Source organism: Copadichromis virginalis, linkage group LG1 (assembly GCF_057382275.1).
Source record: "Copadichromis virginalis isolate Kocher_CV1m ecotype Utaka linkage group LG1, C_Virginalis_male_GT1.1, whole genome shotgun sequence".
NCBI classification, from domain to species: Eukaryota; Metazoa; Chordata; class Actinopteri; order Cichliformes; family Cichlidae; genus Copadichromis; species Copadichromis virginalis.
In genome coordinates this window covers 1,845,369-1,865,667 of record NC_140618.1, presented here as the reverse complement: position 1 = coordinate 1,865,667, position 20,299 = coordinate 1,845,369, and the positions used below count along the sequence as shown (strand labels likewise).

Here is a 20,299-nt window from a genome sequence, read left to right as displayed (position 1 = left end):
AAAATGTATATGAGGGTAGAATATGATGTGTGCATGTGTCATTTTGTTTGATTCCTGATATTGAAATTGTTTCTCGGTTGGTACAGTTGTTCCTGGGTTCCTTCTTTGTTGCACACTTTAGCTGTTAGGAGTGGCTCCTGATCAAAGTGGTCATGCATTTTACGTGAATCCTTGATTATTCCAAGAGTCTTTATTTACCACTTGTCATACAAGTACAACACACAGTGAAGTGTGTCCTGACACTGCAAAACATTATAAGCAATAAGAAAATCTAAATCAAAACTCTGAAACTTTAAATAAAAAACCTGAAAGTGTACATTGTGGAAATGGAATGTTAAAGTGCTTTGTGCCACATTGGCACAGCAATGTGCTGACAGAGCAAAAGTAGACCAAAAGTAACCGAAACTACCAAAGTAACAGACTGAGCAGAGCAATGTAAGCATAGTGAAGCAGCATTATCAGTGTAGCAGCGCGTGACGTATAATAAATCAGACATGATATGAATTATGACAGTGAAAGTTCTGCAATGTAACAAGAATATGATATAAAATCCAGTTCCAGACCCTTATGGTGATGCTATGAGGGGAGTGGGGGCATGTCCTGGCTCGAATGGCCTGAGGATAGAAGCTCCTCTTCACTCTCTGTCTTTGCCCCGATGGTGTGGAACCTTCCACCTGATGGCAAAAACAAGTTACTGGGATGGGAGCTGCTCTGGACCAACATCTCCTGGTGTAAATGTCCTGAAGGGAAGGGAGATGCTGTTATTGATCCTTTTACCTTAGTCTTAAAGTGTGTATTTATTTCTTACTCTTCTTATATTTATTGCTTGTCTTTTGCACTGAATGTAACTCGAACCTCTTCATCCGGTCTCTATATACTGCACTGTGTACAGCAGAGATGACAATAAAGTTTACTTTGACGTGAGCAGCAGCGCTCTGCAGCACACATCACTCTGTGAAGAGCTTTTCGGTCCTGAACACAACTAATCCCAGGATGTGATGTTCTGTGTGAGGATGCTCTCCACAGCACCTGAATAGAATCACTTAGTCCCTCTCTCTATGTTCTTAACACATTATTTTCACCTTCCTCTACCTCTTCCTCACTCTGCTGTTGTCCCGCCTCCTGCACTTTTTCTCTGCTGGTGCTAAATTTGACCTTTTCACCACTTCCTCCAAGGTAAACTCTCTTTTACAAGTTGCATGAGGGGAGGAGTTCAGGGATTTGATTGGGCAGTGTCCGTATCGGAAATGAGCGAATGGATGCTGTCAGTGTGTGTTGGGTCGGTGGGTAAATGACCCATCAGGTCACCGGGAAAATGCCAGATTACCGGTCCAGCCCTGCTGAGCAGCTGTTTCTGTTGGGGAAAAATTGGCTTAAAACATATTTTATAGGCATATATGTGGTTCTCAGTGACATTTGAAGTTCCACATTTCTGAAAATGAAAAAGTACCTCTTAGCAGTAGCATATTAGGACTCAAGGGAGTCTATCTCAGACTGTGTGTGAGGCCCTTTGTAGGTAATGATGGGTTTAAGATACATTTTTAAAAAGAAAATGAAGGGTCTGGGCGAAGGAGAATAAATATAAAAGAAATAAACTCAAGGTGATTACGTCATACCTTTATTGAAAAAAAACTTTCACAAAATATTTTTAATTGAATTTTTATTATAATTATTTAATACTGAGTGTGAAATGTTTTGTCACACTCACGCTGAGGCGCGGGGTGTGGGTATTATTTTGGAAAGAAAGGACCGGAAGTTACATTCACGTACTCTCGCTTTATTTTCCGGGAGAGAGGGTTTCCTGACTCTCAGAGATGTCGCCACTTCTCAAAGACCATTGGGTGAGAGCGGGGAGAACTGATGATGTCACCCTGTTCGTAAACAGGATGAAGCGTTCATATACTCGATATATTTATTTATTCAGCCCCACGCACGTGTGTGTGACTCACACGTCATCGTAAATCATGTAAATAAGCGTCTTTGCTCAGTTCAGTTGCGCCTCCTGAGGTTCCCACGCGGATCCCTGTTCTCCATCAGTCAGCACAACCTGTATTTCCTGTGTGGGATTCGAGTGATTCACGCTCTGCGTGTTCAAACAGCTTATAGATCTGAGACAGCGACGCGTTTCACTTTCAGTTCAACATTTCAATCCACGCACGCTCTGCTTTTTTATTTGTAGAAAAGTCTGTGAAACAGAAACGGACGTGACTACAAATACACAACGCCTCTGAAGTTCTTTAAATTACTGCACGTGGAGCCAGATGTTAGAAGTTTTGTCCAAATATGAAATATTAAGAGTCGGCGCAAACTCTTTGAGGCTCGCACAGAGGTCTGAACAGCGCCACCTGCTGCTACGGAGAGGAACGAGCCTCAGCCTCTGTTTATCAGCTGGAAGTTTAGATTACAGTAACACGTGGATATAAAGTACTTTGAAATGTGAAAAGTTACATTTAAAGATAGTTTATTGTATGTTTCAGTGCCAGATTTTACACTGTCACGTTATCACTAAAGCACTTCTGGATGGATGCAAACTGCATTTCGTTGCCCTGTACCTGTGCATGTGCAATGACAATAAAGTTGAATTCTATTCTATTCTATTCTATTAATGATGTTATTCTGAAAACTGTGGAAAAGAGAAGCAAATCCTGCCAATTCCACACAGCAAAACGCTGTGCAACGTCACGCTTAATGGACAAAGAGAAGAAACTGATTAACAAAACGAGTATATGTAATATTATTAATGTGCAGTGAAGTTTTTGATTGATTGATTGAATCTTTATTTTGAACATGTTGAAAAAGTATAAAAAAAAAAATAGAATTAAAAGAGACAAATGAACAAAGCAAACAAAAGGAAAACGAGCAACCACAACTCCAAATAACGTCCATGTTCAAAAAGGAGCAGGAAGAAGCATAAGCTTATTTAATCCCACCCCTTTTCCACTCTCTAGTATCAATAGACTACAGAAATACCTCCTTGTAATTACATTATATGTTATGTGTAATTTTTTTTTTTTTTTTTTTAATATATACACATATATGTTTCTATCTATCCATACCTACGTATATACACACATACGCACATATACACATTTTCAATAACCCCATTAACACCTGAAGGATACACAACCTACAATTTTATATATATATATATATATATATATATATATATATATATATATATATATATATATATATATGTATATATATATATATATATATATATATATATACACACATACATACATACATATATATACATATACATATATATACACATATATATATATATATACATACATACATATACATACATATACACATACATATATACCCATACCAACAAACCCGTGCATGCGCACACACATGAAAATATTAGACAAGAACACCCTATCAAATCTCTACCTTTTCCCTGTACCCTGTAAAAACCATATCCATAAACCGCTTTTTAAACTGCGCCATGCTTGGACATTGCTTCATATCTTTACTTAGTCTGTTCCACAGCTTCACTCCACACACAGAGATGCAAAAACTTTTTAATGTTGTACGGATACGAGGATGTTTTAAATTTAATTCCCCCCTCAAATTGTATCCCCGTTCCCTTTTAGAAAACATTTTTAGAATATTGTCAGGAAGCAGGTTATTTATTGCTTTATATATAATTTGTGCTGTGAGAAAATGAACCAGATCTGTGAATTTTAGAATTTTTGATTTTAAGAATAGTGGATTTGTATGATCTCTGTAACCAGTTTTATGGATTATCCTTATGGCCCTTTTTTGTAATATAAAGATTGATGATAGCGAACATTTGTAAGTATTGCCCCAAACCTCTGCACAGTAATTCAAATACGGTGCAATCAGGGAACAATAGAGAATGTGGAGTGATTTGTGGTCCAGAATGTGTTTTACTTTACTCAAGATTGAGACACTTCTTGAAATTTTGTTATGTATATGATTTATATGAGACTTCCAGTTTAATTTATCATCTATAATCACACCAAGAAACTTATGTTCAAGTACTCTTTCAATTTCCACACCATCTACATGAATCTGCACTTGTGCATTTCTAAGGGAATTCCCAAATAAGATAATTTTAGTTTTACTTAGATTTGGCGATAGTTTGTTCCTGTTAAACCATTTTTAAATTTTGCACATTTCTGAAGTAATTGTATCCAGCAGCTCCTTTAGATTCCCCCCAGAACAAAAAATATTTGTGTCATCTGCAAATAATACTAATTTTAATATATCAGATGCCTTACAAATATCATTTATATAAATAATAAATAATTTTGGACCCAGTACAGAGCCTTGTGGAACACCACAAGCAATGTCCAAGCATGATGAGGAATGGACACCCAGCTTCACAAATTGTTTCCGGTCACTTAAATAATTTTTCACCCATTGCAGTACAACCCCCCTGATCCCGTACCGTTCCAGTTTATTAATTAATATGTGATGATTGATTGTGTCGAATGCTTTCTTGAGATCCAGAAATACTCCAGCTGCATACTGTTTCTGATCTATAGCATTCGTAATCTCCTCAATTGATTTGATTAATGCCAGAGATGTTGATCTTTTTGATCTGATTCCATATTGACTGTCAGAGAGTAATTTATATTTATCTAAGAATTTGTCTAATCGTTTATTAACAGGTTTTCTAGGATTTTGGAGAATTGTGGTAGTAAAGAAACAGGCCTGTAATTTGTGAAGTGGCGTCTATCCCCGGTTTTATACAGCGGCACAACTTTAGCTATTTTCATTTTATTTGGCACTCTTCCCGTCTGAAATGATAAGTTGCAAATATATGTTAGAGGTCCTACAATTCCTTCAATCACCTTCTTGACGATTTTCATGTCAATATCATTACAATCAGTAGATGTTTTATATTTACACATGTGTACAATGTCAATTATTTCTTTTTCCTCCACTGATGTGAGGAACATTGAGTTAGGGTTCCTATCAATCAGGTTTTCACTACATTCTACTGATGGCAGTGACTCAGGAATTTGTTCTGCCAGTTTTGGTCCAATATTTACAAAATAATGATTAAAGCTGTTGACCTTATCAGCAGTGTTTTCCATAATATTGCCATTATCGATAAAGTATTGTGGATAACTTTGTTGTCCAGAATTATTTTTAATGATACCGTTTAAAACATCCCATATTCCTTTCATATTATGTTTATTGTTGTTCAATATTTTACTATAATACTCCTTTCTACATACACGTATAATATTGGTCAACTTATTTTTGTATTTTTTATATTTATTTTCAGCATCTTTTGTTCTTTGTTTTAGGTATTCCCTATAGAGTGTATTTTTCTTTTTACATGCATTTTGTAAACCCTTAGTGAGCCATGGTCTATCTGAATATTTGTGCTTTCTGTTGTATTTTATTGTTGGACAGTTTTTATCGTACAACTCCATGAATATTCTTAAAAATATGCCATATGCAATATCAATATCAGCTTCTTTGTACACCTTGTCCCAGTCCTGATTTAATAGATCGTTCTTAAATGCAGTCATCATTTCTTCTGTCCTTACACGTCTGTATCTCAGTTGTTCTTCATGCTGATTTTTCTTATAATTAGTGTCATAAACTGCAAAAACTGGTAGGTGATCACTGATGTCATTAATTAATATTCCGCTCACAATGTTGTTTTCCATATTGTTAGTGAAAATATTGTCAAGTAAGGTGGCACAATGTGGTGTAATTCTGCTGGTTATTTTAGGATGTAAACTCAAACTGTACATAGTGTTTAGGAATTCGTCGGTCATTTTATGCTTTTTTGGATTCAACAGGTCAATATTAAAATCACCACAGATAAACATAACTTTTTGATTTGTTTTAGAGAATATTTCCTCTATGAAGTCATTAAATACTTGAATACTAGAGCCAGGTGTTCTATATATACAGCTAATTATTACATTTTTTTCTTTTTCCTTATAAATTTCAATTGTTATACATTCTAGTAAATTATCAATTACAGTTGTCATACTTTCTACCACCTTGTAGTTTAGGTTTTTATCCACATACACAGCTACTCCCCCTCCACTCTTGTTCCTTCTATTTACAAAATTCACTTCATATCCCTCCAGTCCAAAGTCCATTCCTTTCTCCGCATTGATCCATGTTTCAGAAATGGCAATAATTCCAAATGGATTTGTCAACTCATTGAGATATTCCTTTATATTGTTGAAGTTGGCATACAGACTTCTGCTATTAAAATGGATTATTGATAATTTATTTTCCGTGTTGATGGTGTGCTTAAACTGTTCATCAGTGAAGTAGCAGCAGTTACAGCTGATGTTGTAGAAGAAATTATTTTCCGGGTCTATATCCTTTTCTAAGTCTAGAACATTATGGTCTGTGTATCGAAATGTTCTCAGTTCCAGATTATCATAAAGAGAATTCCAATGAGTCATGTTGATATTGTTGCCGGATGCAGATGAAGTTCTTTTGGACTGTGCCATGTGTTGTGTTGTGTGTCACGTCACATGTGTATTCATACCTCCAGAGTAAGTTGACCTCAGTATTTGTCCAGCTCTTCCATATTTCTGATGACCAACACTTTGGCTTGTTCCGGTGTTCCATTGAGTTTAATGAATACGTTGCAGTTGGTGGTCCATGTATTTTGAATTTTTCCCTGTTTCTTCAAGTAACGTGCTTTCCTGGCAATGTCCGCATTTCTTTTTATCAGATGTTCGTTCATGAAGACATCGGATCCTTTCAGTTTCCTTCCTTGTTTTAACAGTGCTGTTTTCTGTTTTCTGATTGCAAATCTCACAATGATGGCTGGTTTGTTACTGTCATTTTTTCGGGGTAGAGGGTGGCAAGCCTCAATGTTGTTATAATCCACACTCTTAGAAAGGATGTGTTAAAAAATGACACAAAAAATGTGTTGTTACACTATTAACACATTTTGTGTAAATTTTAACATAACATGTGTAAGAAAATGTGTAAACATTGAAAAAATGTGTAAAACGCTTAACACACTTGATGTGTTGCACAGTTTAACACATTTTGTGTGTTATTTTCAGAATCTAACAACAGGACCTAAAATTAGCAGCTCAGTAATTTGATGCTAGCCCTGTGTTTAGTGAAATAAATTGTAGATTAACAATGTATTATAACTATATTAACTGAATAAATAAAATGTTTAGTTATTGTTTGTTTTCCTTAATCCTTTCCTCATTACTTTCAACAAATAAAACATTTTATAATGTAATGTGGACCAAGGTGTGTATGGTGTACTAGAATTCTGAAAGAGGATTAATTTTTTATTTCTCAATATGTATGGCATACCAATTAATGGCCATGGCTATACAATCCGGTTGTTCAGTGATGACGCGACGAATCCTACTTCCGGGTCTAAAGTAGTCTGCGTTTAATATGGCTTTTGTGTTGTTAACATGTTTAATGTTATGTATTTTCTTCTATTTGATCTCAAAAAGCTCCTAAAACAGTCAGCGACCACTGTTGACCTCCCTCGGCTTTTATTACCGCTAATCATTTATTTAAGCTCAGTTTTTAAAACCTTACGATGTAACTACAGCCCAGCCCATGCAGCAGTATATGAATGACTAACCTCGTATTGTGGATGGATTATCTCAGTTGTTCTCCTGGCTGAAGTTTGGTCCTTTTACAGCATCCTGCCATGCGATTACATTTGTTCCTGACCACCGAGAACACTCACGTTAACTTTTATCGAGTGGGAAAAAAAGTTAGCTTGTTTATATTATGCTAACATAACTGTGTCGCTAGCGGTCACGTAGCACATCATTATATACCAGCTAGCCCAACTTCAGTAACCCTACAAACGTCACTGCTGTTTAGTTTTCTGTCTTCATTTATGCTGGAAGTGATAGCAGAGCTGTACGTTTTAATTTGTTTCCAAAACCCCGCAGTCAGGACATGCTATATTGTATTCAGATAGAAGCTAGCGAGCTAACTCCCTGCTAACTTCTAACTCCGTTAAATGTCATAAATTCCGTTTTCATGGATGCCTGGATGTTAAACTCAATTGTTACACCTGGTAGAGCAGAACGCTGATCATTTTATTAAAGATGAAAGACTTTAGACAGTTTTTCAACTCTCAGTAATCCCATAGTGATCGTTTGATATATGGACCTGCAGCGGAGTTTAGACCCAGACACGGCTAGTGACGTCAGACTGAACAACCGGATAAGCATAAGTATCCACAAAGAACAGGCTTAATTTTGACCGTAACATGTGAATATAATTGAAGCAAAAGTAGAAATGAAATGAGTAAGAACACACATGCTTAAAATTGAAACAAATTCTGCCCAGCAACATGACATACCGGCGGCGGGAAGGGGGCGCTATCTTTCGCGCCACTGAGACAAAGGAGACAAAGATGGAGGTTACGTCGCCTAGTATGTTGTCAGACCTTACAGTAAGTATCATTTACCAGTTTATCTTAATGTACTGAAAATATGCCGGGTTTCTGGAAGAATGTGAATTTATATAAAATATAGGAGTTATGTAGGAGTTTAGAGTTTAAGTTAATTACTGCTTAACTATACCTAGCTAACCTTAATGTAACAGTCTTGCTAACATATCCTACTCTTAATTTTATTATTAGTTCTTGGATTTCGTGCCATACTCCATTAGAGTTAATGTGTTTTGGTAGTATTTTTATGTATTACTTTATTCATGTATTTATCTATTTACTTTATTTATGTATTAGAGTATTCAGAAATTGCTCTTAGAACCAGTGTGGTAGTTGGCTAGCGGCTCCGACAGGCATTATGTTGTCTATGAGCAACGCCAGAGTCAGCACCTAACCGTAGCAGTGTTGAGTAAAATGACAATATTGTCGTTAGCTCTGAATATAGCAAATGTAGTTATCACCGCGACCATTCGTTTACTAGCAGAGAATAGGAATAAAGACTGAGTAACTTTAACATGAAATATACCTCATATTGACAGAGATGATTATTTTTTCAAGCAGTTAAAGCAGTTTTTGCATCTAGTATGATTAACTAAAGTATGTGCACATTCTTTTTTAAGGCTTATTGCTGGAAACATGCTCTGATATAGTTTCTCTTTTATGCAGAACTTCTGAGGAAGTAATAGTCAGTGTTATTTAAAAAACCAAACAACAGCAACTTGACCATGCAAATTATCTTACTTATTTATCCATGTGTTTCATTTTTTCAGCACACATATGACAACTTAGAATCTGTCAAAGTCCTTGTAACCACTTTTATAGATGAGAAAGAAATTTGTAAAAAAAAAAAATTCTTATTGTCAGCAGTGCCACAGACATCAGACATCACTATTAGTCAGGATCAGATTTATTCACCAAGTAGCAACTAGAAGATAAAATCAATTTATTTATTATTCAGAATTTCTTTTAGTCATTGCGTTATAATCACGTAGTTAAGAAACCGCCTTCTTCTGCTGCAGCTTTTTGAGTAAACTCGTGCTTTTATGCTCTGTGGAAATTTGCTGTCATGACTTTGAAGATTATTGCAGAGAGGTAAAGTGTCTGGTGTTGCCTTTACACAGTCTACCATTACCACAGAAGAACAAAGTCAACCCCTGAAGTCACTCAGGAAAGCCCCACAGATTCTTAAGGAGTATGAAACCTGTCGGTGCCATCGAGGAGGCTCCTTGTGAAGACTTGCATTGGGGATTTGGTGGAGAGGTGTGGTTAGTAAGTATAGCACTTTACTGTACTTTGTTAAAATTTTGCAATGAATGTTTTCCTTTAAAAATGTTGAAGTGCACAGAAGTAAAAAAGTTTACCTTTGTTTTCCAGTTACCCTCTTAGTGCAGAGAAGCTAACTGTAGCAAAAAGCATCCTCACCACTTTTCCACCCTTAAGTGGCAGGACAGGGGGAAGGATTTGTAAGTAAATTTAGCATTTTAATAATGTAAATTCCACTACATACTGTAAATTGCACTTGTTCCCACTTACTGTGTATCGTTTAACCTTTATCTAATTATTTATTAGAGCTTTTTTTCTCAGTTAAAATTGCTCAGCTGTTACCCATATACCTCTGTCCTTTCTTCCTCAGGAGCATTATTATGATCCAGTCTCTCATTGTGGATTCCTAGAGACTAAACTGCGCAACCTTAGACGGAATCTCGACCAGGGGCAGAGACATTATAAGAAGCGAAAAGTGACAGATGACTGTGGTGAAGACAAGAAGCTCAGGCGAGAGGATGGGAATACCAGCAGCACAGATGAGTGGGTCACCCAAGTTATTGCGGCCCTCAGCTGAGAACCTTCCAATTATCATGTCAGGCATGGAGGAAACATACACCAGTCTCAGAGCCTGGAATATTCGGAGAGTACCCACGGTTTTTGGACATGCCAAGTCTGGTAAGTTGCTTGGTTCTCTGGTAATGGTTTATGTACTCCTTCTCCACTCAGTTGTGTTTTGCATACAAAGTATGTAACAGGAGTCGATACATTTGGAGGTATGTCTATGAGCTCTGTTGAAAACACGCAGTTCTTTGAATCTTTGGGCTGAAGGAAGGACAATACTCGGCGTATCAATGCTCAATCAACAATCATTTATTTCCATACAATTCAACAGTCAGAGCATTACAACGTCCGGACGGGAGAGATGCTACCAGAGGGTCAGGCACATGTCTCAAAATGGTGCCGTGTGACCCGGATCTTTGGTGTGCTGAGGAGGTGTAGATTTGACCTTTGGTGAGATCGTGAGGCGAGGTGAACAGAGGACCGGTCCAAAAATAAAAAGGTAAGCACAGCCTGTTGTATTATAAATACCAAATGTGCATATTGGGCTTTCCAAATTAATCTGTTCACTGAGTCACATGTATTTTCACAGTAAATTTGTCGGTGTCTGGTTTTTGGCGCAAGATACTAACAACATAAGTTGAGGCTGAATTCCAGGGTGTTAAATAAACTGCTTCTACCGAGATACTAATAACATACTACGTTGGTCTAGATTGCAGTAATCTGCTTCTACCGAGATACTAATAACATACTACGTTGGTCTAGATTGCAGTAATCTGCCTCTACCGAGATACTAATAACATACTACGTTGGACTAGAGTGCAGCCACTTTACCTTCCACATTTAATTTTGTCTAATACTGGCTTCTGTAGCAATAATACGTTAGAATTTCTTCTGAAGACGCGGCCATTAGTTCAGTACATTGAAGTCGAGGTTTGTTTATTTTGTTTATGGTGTCAGTGATGTCCTGGCTTTTGCCGGCTATGAAATAGAAGTTGATTTAAGGACAAGCAGATACTGGCTTCACGGTGCAGTTGGACGCTGGCAACGCGAGAGCGAAACACGTCCGTAGGTTTGGTTTATGATACGGCGTGTTCCGGTGGTGCGGCCGTGAAGTGCAGTAGTGGTTGGTGCTAGTTTTAGTACATTGGATAGAGGTTTTGACGGTGGTTTGTGGCGTCAGTCGAGTATAAAGGGCTGCGGCCATAATACAAAGTAAAAATTTAAGTAAATAGCAACACCTGGTTTATGATGTCAGGTATAACTTCGGGGATGCAAGCATCACTTTTATGATGCGACTTTGCCCCGTGGTGGCGGTCATAATCGCAGAGAAAGGGGTATTTTGGTCTATGGTGCAGTGTGCTTTAAGAAGATCTAATAGTTGAGCTCAGAGGTTTCTGTGTAAAATTCCCGCTGAGGAAAAGTGTTGTGTGTGAGTGTCAAAGCGCGCTCTGGGTGAGAGAGTGTGTGTGAAGCTGCGAGGCGCGCTCTGGGTGCTGTCTTGTGGGTAAAGCGCGCACTGAGTGAGAGTGTGAGTGAGGCGCGCTCTGAGTGTGCTTTTTATGTGGAGTGTGAAGCGTGAACACAGTGACAGTGACGGTTAATGTGTTTGATTAGGAGGACATTAGAGCAAATACACATTTTAGGATCAAAGGTTGATGCCTAGTGTACCTGTGGAACATTTGCCTATGGAGTAGCGACCCTCCTGTCCGTGGACGCGTGGCCAGGACCGGCGTTGTCCGGGTGCTGAGGTGGTGACTTGGGGAGGTGAGGGCCCCCGCATAGCCACGGAAATAACACTGGAACGGCCGTGTAATCACGGGTTCACATTTATTCCGGACTAGAACAAGACACATTTTGCGAACAAACGTTGAGTCTAGATTAGTAAAGAAATATAAAAAGGTTGAATTCCTCGTTTCAGTGGTTGAAATTGTTGTGTGCCTGTCCCCTGACGAGTGTGAAATTAAAATAAAGAGGGAATTCGGAGCCACATAGAGATAGACGGGCATAATTGGGTGTGTTACTCTGTGGTGTAATAAAAATAAAAAGGAGAGATAGTAAGAGGTGTGCAGTGGAGAATTATGGAGGAGTAGAGAGAGGAATGTGTTGGGAGACTGGCGTACAGTTTACGCTGTCAAGGTAGGCGTGTTGCCTGCTTATCTGTTTAACATGTGATGAAAATGAAATTAAATAAATCTCTTAGTGTGTTAATACAGGAAGCTGCGGACCTGGACCAACTGCCCCCACAAGCACAGCGGCCGAAGCAAAATTATAGGTAATGGGAACCACACCCAGCACGAATCAGCAGCTGTGAAAAAGACAGCAGCGAGGAGAGAATTAAGAGAAGGCTGACACAGGGCCTGGCCCCATTGTCTCCCCTCTGAATAACACAGCCAACACAACATCATTTTCCTGTTCGTTTGTTTTTGTTTTTTGTTTTTTGTTTGTTTTTGTTTTGTTTTGTTTTTGTTTTTTCTATACATATTTAATTACAGGCTGCTTTGCCGGCCCTGAAAGCCGAGGCTGACTGGACTCCTGCTCTCCCCCATACGTGACACTGACCAAATGCTGCAACAGCTGGACCCACAACAACGACCTGAGAATGTCAACAGACCTGCAGGAATGTGATCTCATGCAGCCGAGACGGAGAGCACTAAACCTAAGGCCCGTTTCACTACACGGGGGAAAATTCCCAGACTGCGTCAGCTGACAGAGCTGTGACGAGACGCCCGCCAAGCCCGAATGAAAAGTAAGGCCGAGCGAAAGAATGCTGACCTTGATAACTTTGCATTCACACTGTGCAGGACAGTGATGGACCAACACGGATGATCGGGTGGCGAAAAAGGGCGTGACCGAGACAAGAGGAGTAACTGAGGACAGAAGGCACCTCAGAATGGACAAAAACACAGAAGAAGATGCAGGTTTCACCTGCGGTGAACATCGACACTGGAGAAAGGACTGCCCCAATTGGGGTCAGAACCAGGACGGACTGAATTTTGAGCAGCAGCAGCAGCAGCAATGGTCGCAAACAAACTGAAAAAGGAGGGGGGCAGGACCCCAGGGCACGCTTCAGGCCGTGGTTTACCCAGAACACCAGAACAGGAAAGTGATGAACACAAACACCCACACAAACACACACACACACACACGTCTCCAAACACACAGATTCAGAATGAAGTGAAATACACACATGAACACGTGCACTCGTTGAGTGAGTGAGAAATGACACACACACACACACACACACACACACGCTGATGCAATGAAGAATGCTTTGCTTATGCTGATATGCAAAATGCTGCACACAAACATCCCAATGCATAATTTTTATGAGGAGCCATTGATTACCATTGATTACTTAGAATGTGTTATATGTCACCTAGAAGGCATTTATGTAGAGTTAATAAGGTCTAAAAAAGTTTGGTTATGAAAACAATGTCTGTGCGTGATGTCTGTTTATGGCTCAAGGCCTTGACTGAATTCTTTGCTGTGCTTCACACAGCCCTGATGAGGAACAGTGGCACAGAGTGAAAATGATGAATTAATAGTGTAAGGTTAGGTTGGAGTACGGCATTTTCTGTGATTGAGTTTTAATTCAAGGAGGAACAAAAGGTGTTACGGCACCTGAGGTTCTCATTCCCACACCATATTGTCCCGGCAGGAAGCAAAATGTTCCTGTGAATTTCTGGTTGATTGTTTGGTTTTGTTTAGCGCTAGCTTGATTTTATCAGTGAGCTTTGGCTTGTGTTCTTTCTCGTAAGCGAGAGAGGGATAGTTTTATGCTTGGACATGTCTGCAATGGGCCCTAGTTTGTGTTATTTTAGTAGTATTTTGTTGGTTATGTCTGTTTTCGTTTTTGTTACAGTGCACTGGAGAAAAAACATCTGAGAGGTGAGTTGTTGAAAACACGCAGTTCTTTGAATCTTTGGGCTGAAGGAAGGACAATACTCGGCGTATCAATGCTCAATCAACAATCATTTATTTCCATACAATTCAACAGTCAGAGCATTACAACGTCCGGACGGGAGAGATGCTACCAGAGGGTCAGGCACATGTCTCAAAATGGTGACGGGTTGCTCAGCTTTTTATAGTCTCTAGTGGCCCCCAGCTAGTCGTAAAAGCCAAAACATCACATTTTTTCTCTGTTACAGCGCCTAAGTTATGACCTCGGCAGTTGTTTCTCTGCTTTCTGTAAGGTGGGGGTGTGGAATGTGGTCTATCTATCTCCCCTGTCTTTAGACACAGAGTCTCCTGCTTACAACCTTCTCTTCATGATTCAACAATTAAGCATGTCAAGAAAACAGTGTAACACATTCCCAGCAGATCAAGGATACAGAGTGATGCACATTTATCTAATGAACTAATATGTGAATATGTTCTGTTAACTCAAAAGTATAATGAGAACTAAACTACATACAGCTCACACACTCTATTTTAAAGGGTATAATATGATCTACAGCAGTATTCTAATTCAACTACTTTGATTACATATATAAGGTAACATATAATAACAGAATAATATCACAGCTCCTAGTGAATATTTTGAAAGTTTTATAACTTCAGAGTTTGATCATTACTCCCTGCGCACTGATTACAATGAGCATCACTTTTCACATGGTCCAAAATCTTAGTCGTACCACCAAATGACTATCTAATAGTAGGGACATCAAATGACAATGCAGAAAGTGCTGCTCGTGGAAGTGAAAACCCTACAAAAAATCACCTAAATCTGTATGAAACTCTGCTTTCAGCAGCACTATTTTCAACAAAAAAGCTCTACAGGACAAACCGCAGACAGACAACATAAGAAATTGTCTGCTAGAAAGTTGAACATCAGCTAAAAAGTCCTAATTTTTTCTCAGGGTCTGATGGGACCCAAATCATAGCTAAAATTAAGGAATAATGGACTTGTTGTTGAATAATTGTTGTTTCACTGTGTAGGTAAGCTTGATGTGGAATGGGTAACAGAAATGTGATACTGTAAAGTTTGATTTTAGCCATACAGCTACCAAATGGACAGAATGTACTTTTGATTTAATGTATTTAATGCTTCATTTTAAACTTAAACACTTCTTTTATTTCCGTAGGCTGGACTTGGAGTTTGGCAATCTTACAGGAGGAAAGGTGGACCTCTTTTTGCGAAAATGGGAAGCCAGTATCATTCCGAAGCTCAAATCAGTAGCTGCCCTGGAAACAAGAACCCCCCCCGCCATGTGTTAACACACCTACTCCCACCAGTTGGTGCCAGTCGTTGCAGCCTTTTTTGCACTGGTATGTATTCAGTAAAGTTCTCACGGTATTTACCTGAGGAAAGCATTTGTCTACACCTCACTGAATACTATCTTTATCTTCCCCATCTCCAAGCCTGGAACAAGTATTGCATCGCTTTGCAGTGATCCTGAAGCATCATCCACAACACACCAACCCCAGCTGATATGCATCGGTGATCTAAAGAGGGCAACCAGGCAGTACATCATTGTTGCTAAGAATGACAGAGTAACCATTTCTCTGAATGATGGCCTGACGTGTGCTGTGGATAAGCTTTTCAAACTGTACTGGGTATGTAACTTGTCCTATCCAGCACCACTTGGCTCCGTCTTCACCTTCTTTGAGTTTGTCTATGACCTGCCGCTGTCCACCCAAAGGAAAACCAAAGTACTGGAGCTGATTGCACAGATTAAAGGATGCAAGTAAAATGTTCACCTGTCCAAAATGTAGAGAGTCTCTGTTCACAGAGGTGAGAAACCTCATTTGGCATCTTTGTCAAATACACTGCTTATCAGGACTGACCATTTTTATGCCTATGCAGTGGAAAGGTCAGACAATATGAACTGATTGGCTGAAATTTTTGATTTTCGTATTTAAACCCAAGGTACAAAATTGTATAACCTGGATGCTATATTCGCCAAAATGTATGTTTTTCTGTTTGCATGCAACTGCACATTTGTTAAATGTTGACAATTTGTTGAAGATGACAATTGTTACCTTTAAAAATTTTAATTCATGTATTGTCTGGATTATATCAGAACATTATATAAATATATATATTGAAAAAAATGAAAAATTGAAAAAAGGGCAATCATATATATGATTGCCCTTTTTTCAAATTTTTTTGACATTTTAATGATCTAGAGAGATAGAAAGCTAGTCAGATATGAATTTTGTTTGATTTTGTAAAGTAAAAATTGTGATATAGCTTTGGCTAAAATTGAATTTAAAACATTTTAATTGAAAAGATTCTGACAGCTGTTGTTCATTCATTTTGTAATGATTTATAATATGCCAAATAAAAAATGGAATTCAATAAATGTATAATATATACCCATCTTTTTTCTCCTTTTTTAAAAAAAATTGAAATGTACACATTTTAACACATCTTTGTGTCAAAATAACACATCTTTGTGTTTACATTTTTTAACACAGAAGATGTGTTAAAGGAGCAGACACATTAATTGTGTTAAAACTGACACATCATGTGTTGTCCCTAATCTGATGCAGCACATGTGTTAAAATTTAACACATGATGTGTCAATTTTAACACATCCCTTCTAAGAGTGCACTTCCACACCTTTGGACCGTAGAAAGGTAACCACTTGATGCTCCGTGGAGTTGACATCTTCCTCTCCTGGCCCTCCTACATTGTCAGTTGCCTGCTTTATCTACGTGTCACTTCCTTTCCTCATCTGTGATTGGCTCTTGTGTTCTTTTGTCTCCTGCTTATTACCTGACAGAAATCCTTTTATAAAGACTTCAGTTACTTGTTGCCTTACAGTGAGTACTGTAGTCCTGTTAGCTGTACTGTTACTGCACGTGTTTGTGTTCCTAGTGTATTTTAGGTGGTCTGTGAGTTATGAAGGGAAATACAATAATTAAAGCCCATCTGAACCTATTCACAGTTATAATGAAACTGAAATCTTTACAGGTAAGACCACCAGAGCACACGCAGCAGGAGACGGGAGGACAGCACCCAGACACTTAATGCATGAACTCAAACTGTCTTGGTCTTTGTCACTTTAACTATACTTCAAATTCTGTTCATCAGAAAGTCACAGCGAGCGTCACAGCTGAAAAACGATTTCCCCTGCAGTTCCTCCAACGTCCAGCAGAGGCAGCAGTGAGTCAGCCCCACAGATTCTCATGTTAAAATTATACAGCAGAAATAAACATGTTTACAGCCTGATACACAAACTGTTTGTTCTCTATATTAAATGTCCCTCCTCATAATGAAGAGGGACATTTAATATAGAGAAAATGTTTTTAAATCCAATCAGTTTATTGTCAGTCAACCTGAGGAGTCTGGGCTCCAGTTCTGATGAGCAATATGTGTGATGCATCCATGCAGTGTGCAGGTGCAGCTGGATAACCAGACTAACTAGCATTAGCTGATAACGGCTCATGACTGCACCACAGAAGTGCCCTTCTGCTCACAATGCCTCCCAGTGTACTCAGTGATGTCCAGGCCAAGAACGTTGTAGTTGCTACTGCAACTGGTGGCTCGTACTTCAGAGTGAGACAAGGTGGGGCTACGATGGCTGAAAACATGCTGATGGTGACTAAAGTGGCATTTTTATACAAGTCTGGCAGCTTTTGAGAGCAGACAGGGAACAAATCAAGCCCAAGAAAGTGTTGCAGGTTTTGTGGCTACGAAGAACTCAAGGGAGCCTATCTCAGACTGTGTGTGAGGCCCTTTGTAGGTAATGATGGGTTTAAGATCAGCCATGACACGAAGATGGCCGACTGGATCCCAGAAACAACGGTCACCACAGCCAGCGGCTGATTCAGCTTCTTTACCCAGGACCCCACGGTAGATCTGAAGCAGGTTAGCCAGAGTGCAGGAGATGCAGAGGGTAAAGCTGCTGCCAAATATAGGAAAGCCTAAAGAGGGTTTGTGCAGGAAGCTGAAGGTAAGACAGAAGCTCCAGAAAAGATAACAACAGATACATTATGAACACAGCAACAACCCCGAGGGTGAGAACGATCCCGGAGGTCACCAGAGAGCTCGGAACGATCGAGGGATCCAACCGGAGTGAGAAATCCCCCCGATTTACTCCCACACCTATGCCTCTGTTCATCATGTGAATACTGCTCGTCACCGCAGCCACACCTGTAGAGACGAAACACTTCAATACCCCGAGAAGATTTTCCTTCCTCAGCCCAAAGAATCAAATCCTCAGCAAAGGATTTATGGAAAAACCCTGAATGCAGAATCCACACAGCAGCACCCGATCAGCATCATGGACCATTATACACTACAGAACTAACAGTATTTATAAATGGAGATGTGCATAATTATTATGGTTTATATTTTATACTGGCACACTCCTGGGACTGTTAATGTTCAGCTTCCATGTGTAGTGTTGCAATGATGATTTCAGGTGCACTGTGTAAACAGTTTGATGGTTTCTAATGTCTGTGTGGAGCTTTGCTTACCACCATCGTCAGATTCAGTGTTCATGTAAAAACTGATGTCATGTGTGGAGCATATGAATGCACCAGTGTCCCACACAATGCACAGCTGAAGAAAACCAGAGCTGCTGCATTCATGTGTCCCACACTGATGAAAACTGCATAAAACTATTGAACCGTGCAGTACCTGCGACACAGGCTGCACAGCGTAGTGGGACAGGTGTGACAACAACAAGACGCGAGAGTCTGAAGGGATCATCTGAGTTCATTAAAATACATTTTACTGTAGTTTACTGTATTCTGTCCACCAGTACACGACCATACTGCAGTACTGTTTGCTCTGTTATTAATGTCACTGCTAAAGCATATGTTTGACTCGTATACAAGCCGGCAAGCTCGCCTCTCTAAGCTGACTTTACTCACATGCAGTGAGATAAAAACTGTGAAAAACGATCCTACTTAATCAATCATTTTAAAGATTAATATGGATAATGTTGTGCTGCTGTGAGAGCAGCTCTAAATTTTTATATGCAGTATTTTCACAGTACTGTAACTGGACTGATTCCAGGGGAAAACTCTGAACTCCTGTCCTGGTGGACGTGTAGCAAAGCAGTCACATCCCCGAACGTAAAAATCTGAGATTATTCTGGGAAATAAATGAATGTTGAAACTTTCATCTCACCGTCGAAGCCTTCAGGTTTCTGCAGAGACACTCTGAAACTGATTCTCCAGTCGTTTCTATCTCCATCCTGTGTTCCAGTACGTGATGTCACATCCCAAACCGGGGTCTCCATCGCTGTCAGAGGACATCTGGGTGGTGTCCACACTGAAGTTCACCACTAGAAGCTGTGGAGACAAAAACCGTAAACATTTGTGACAAAATAAAATAAAACACATGGATTCTGTTACTTTAACAAGTAGAAGCTAAAACGATCCTGACATGAACGTTGATTTTCGCTCTCTTTTATCACGCGTCAGGCTGTATTCAGTGTTATAAATATTTTGGAACAGTTATTGATTCAAAGCTTGTTGAAGCAAAGCGTGACGCTGTGTGCAGGAAGCAGCAGCGCTCGTGCTCGAGGAGCCTCTCTCGCTTCCACGTTGATAAAACCACGATGATTTGATTTTATCTTCCTTCGTCCGATTGATCTTTTCCTTTGGTGTTTGGATATTTATCTAAAAAACTCACTCAGTCAATCAGCTGATTGGTGAAGCACAGCACACGGTTACAGCGGTTGGCTGGTTGAATTTTCCAGGATGATTCACGCGAGTTTCAGTTTCGTCCTTCTGGAGGTTTCTGCTCCCAAAATCTAAAACAACAAGCTTTAAAAATAGCAGCAGCGTTACTCAGATGGACATATTATAGTTTTGCATGTGTTATTGTTGTGTGTTGTGGCTGTACTGAGAGTGTTCATGACTCACGACTGCAGAACAAATCTACCTACAGGTACAGATAAAGTTACCTGACAAATCAAGTGGGACCAGGAAGGGCGATCCAGGAGGATCATCTGGTTTAAGGTCCTCAAAACTTATGAACTTGACGAGCCTTAACTCGTTCAGATTCAGGAAGGCCTGCAGACCTATCTGAAGTCCTCTGAGAGCTCAGGCAGCTAATAAAACAAACGAGCCTCAAAGAACTGAGTGCAGTGAACAGAACAT

General features: G+C 39.3%; 2 long non-coding RNA genes and 1 pseudogene across 3 annotated transcripts; 2 read left to right on the top strand and 1 right to left on the bottom strand.

Annotated features, from left to right (window-relative positions):
- Positions 1-310: 310 nt before the first annotated feature.
- LOC146718063 (uncharacterized) lies at positions 311-20,220 on the bottom strand. Its single transcript, XR_014916580.1, has 4 exons — positions 20,104-20,220; positions 19,830-19,963; positions 19,323-19,486; positions 311-740 (listed from the first exon to the last, which is right to left on the bottom strand). It is a non-coding gene; the product is annotated as an uncharacterized LOC146718063 (long non-coding RNA).
- On the top strand, positions 8,253-10,615 carry LOC146718065 (uncharacterized; annotated as a pseudogene). The gene is made up of 4 exons (XR_014922178.1): positions 8,253-8,413; positions 9,532-9,679; positions 9,785-9,873; positions 10,044-10,615. The product of XR_014922178.1 is annotated as an uncharacterized LOC146718065 (transcript).
- LOC146718064 (uncharacterized) lies at positions 11,980-16,302 on the top strand. Its single transcript, XR_014922196.1, has 3 exons — positions 11,980-14,125; positions 15,322-15,505; positions 15,599-16,302. It is a non-coding gene; the product is annotated as an uncharacterized LOC146718064 (long non-coding RNA).
- Positions 20,221-20,299: the final 79 nt, after the last annotated feature.